Here is a 3,340-nt window from a genome sequence, read left to right as displayed (position 1 = left end):
CTTGACTAGGGAGTTGACGACCATTTTTCAAAACTCTCCCTGGTGACTCAGATGATAAAGAATCTGCCTGCAATGCAGAAGACCTGGGTCCCATCCCTGGGTTGGGAGGATCCCCTGGAGAGGGGAATGGAAACCCACCCCAGTATTCTTGCCTGGAGAATTCCATGGACAGAGGAGCCTAGCAGGCTCCTCGAAAAGAGTCAGACGGCTGAGTGACTATCACAGTGGTCGGGTGGTTCCTCATGGTGGCAGAGGCACTGTAGTAGAGAGACAAAGAACACGTACTCCACGTCCACAACCTGACTCTGCATTCTGAATCTGCCTTGTATGAATTCTGTGACCTTTAGACAAGGTCACACCCAGCAGGTGGAGGAGTAGGGAAGAGGTAGGAAGGAGGCCTGGCAAGGGCTTCAGAGCCTTCTAGACCAGCCAGGCAGGTGGCGCCTTCATCATGGGACACATACCATGGGTGCTGACTCAGAAATCCTCACTCCAGCTCCCTCACCCCAGCCTGCGGGTCTCTGTTCCCTGTGGCTGTGACTCACATTCCAACACCTCTCCTGACACTGCTCCAGCCCCTCCCACACACCCATTTAGCGCCGCTTGAAGCACACCACCCCATCACACAGACCTTTAATAGCAAGTGAAACAGTAGCAGGTGTCAGAGCTGAGAGAGGAAAAAAAAATCGCTATCCCCACTGGAGGGCGAAGATCATTTTCTGCATTTCCATTTAAAGGGAGAAGTGAAAAGCATGAAATCACATGCCAACAGAGAGAAAGAGTCTAAACCAGAATACCCTTGACAGGAGCAGTCACCAGCAGCTTCCAGGTCATGAGTTCTCAAACCCATCTCCTGGGACCCGCAAGCAGGGACGTGCAGGGAGAAGCCAGCTAGCCTTCTATCCAGAGCGCCGCCGCCACTCTATGGCCTACTTGACATTTCCGCTTGGACATGCCCCAGGCTCTCAGGCTCATCCACTCCAAGCTCGGCTTGTCATCTTTCTTCCAAATCTGCTCCTCTTCTAGGTCCCTTCCCACATCATGACTCCTACCTGAGCCAGAGGTCTGAGAGCCTCCCGGGACTGCGGTGTCTTCCTGGTATATTACCCCCACCTGACTGCACCAGCCAGCTTCCCAGGTGATGCTAGTAGTAAAGAATCCAATGTAGGAGATGTAAGAGAGGCTGGTTCAATCCCTGGTTGGGAAGATCCCCTGGAGAAGGAAATGGCAACCCACTCCAGTATCTGTGCCTGGAGAATCCCATAGATAGAGGAATCTGGCTGGCTACCATCCACGGGGCCGCAAAAAAGTCAAACACAACTGAAGCGACGTAGCACGCATGCACTGCACCGGCCAGAGCTCCTCTGCAGCTTAGCTTAGTCTGTTCCGTCCCAGCCTCCCCCATCCTCACTGCCAATGGCCTTCCTCTGGCTCCGTTATCTCTTGCACGGGCAGTTGCCGTAGCCTCCCGGCCAGCCTCCACTACAACTCTCTCTTTAATCCAGCTTCTATTTTGCTCCCAGTATGATCCCCCGCTCCAAATGCAAATCTGATGATGGAAACTCCCTTCTTAAAATGCTTAAGCATTTCTCCTCTGCTATCAGGATAAATTCCAAACTCAGGCTGGTGAACAGGCATTCCAAACCTTGCCCCTTCCTAGCTATCCAACTTGATCTGCTCGTTTACTCACCAACACCCCCACCCTCCCAACTGCCCCATTTTCAATTCTTTCCCTCAAGATTTCAGGCTCTGTCACACACTTAAGACTTTGAAAAGCCTGTCTCTTTCCTTGCCCAGTCTCCCTGATGAAATCTCACGTATCCCTGCAGACCCAGCTCCTGCATCTCCCTTTCAGCCCTTCCACCCGTGTACATCTCCTGCGTCACATTCGTGTCGTACCTGCTCGGTCACCTTTCTGCCTCCTCTCCCAGCTCTTTGAGAGCAGGGACTCTGCTGTGTTCATCTTCAGATGCTCAGGCTCAGGACAGAACCTGATACAAAGTCTGAACAAATGTTCATGGGATGTACAATCTGGAAATTGTTCTCTCCCGGGGCTGGGAGAGGCTGTGGACAACTCAGGGGATGTGGCAGAAGGCCACCAGGGACAAGCCCTGGACTTCCTGGTCAAGGAGGATGATGAGCACAGACACTTAAATCCATCAGAATAGCAGATTCAATATAAAAATACAAATGTCTTTAAAAATATCACAGGAGAGGAGTTATTGCCTGCTCCTGAGATTAGAGATTTGCATTCTGTCTGCTCCTAAAAGAGTGTCTTACACTAGACCAAGAATTTCCAGACTTCAGGCTCTACAAGAGCCAGGATACAAGGACATCAGAAATGTCACCCTACAAGGAAAAACACTCTTCTTCTTTTTTTTTTTTTTGGTAATTATGTACGGTGACTGATGTTAACTAGACTTATTGTGGTAATTTTGAAATATATAAAAATATTTAATCATTTTGTTTTATGTTGAAAACATAATGTTAAATGTCAATTAAAATCCCAATTTTTTTAAAAAAATATTTTTTTAAAGAAAGGAAAGAAAAGAAACATTACTGCTCCACCAGGAAGCTGAAAACTGACTTCATTCACTTCTTTAAAAATTGAGGTAAAATTCATATAATATCAAATTCACCATTGTGACTATTTTTAAAGTGTAAAACTTAGTGGCTTTTAGTACATTCACAATATTTTGTAACTATCACCACTAATTCCAGAATGTGTTCACCACCCCAAAGGAAACTACATATCCATTACGCAATCACTTCCATTCTTCCCTTCACCCAACCCTGGCAGCCACTACCTACTTACTGTCTATGAATTTGTCTGGGCTTCCCAGGTGGCTCAGTAGCAAAGAATCCGCCTACCAGTGCAGAAGACGCAAGAGATGCAGATTCAATCCTGGGTAGGGAAGATCCCCTGGAGGAAGAAATGGCAACCCACTTCAGTATTCTTGCTTGGAAAATCCCATGGACAGAGGAGCCTGGAGGGTTACAGTCCATGGGGTCACAAAGAGACACCACTCACACATGGATTTGCCTGTTCTGTTTCATATAAATTGAATCACGTAACATGTGGTCTTTTGCATCTGGCTTCATTCACCTAGTGTGATGTTTTCAGTTCTGTTCAGTCAGTCAGTCGTGTCCAACTCTTTGCGACCCCATGGACTGCAGCACACCAGGCCTCCCTGTCCATCACCAACTCCTGGAGTTTATCCAAACTCATGTCCATTGAATCAGTGATGCCATCCAACCATCTCACCCTCTGTCCCCTTCTCATCCCACCTTCAATCTTTCCCAACATCAGGGTCTTTTCAAATGAGTTAGTTCTTCATAT

This window comes from Capra hircus, chromosome 10 (genome assembly GCF_001704415.2).
Source record: "Capra hircus breed San Clemente chromosome 10, ASM170441v1, whole genome shotgun sequence".
Classification (NCBI taxonomy): domain Eukaryota; kingdom Metazoa; phylum Chordata; class Mammalia; order Artiodactyla; family Bovidae; genus Capra; species Capra hircus.
Note: the sequence above shows the minus strand (reverse complement) of the source record.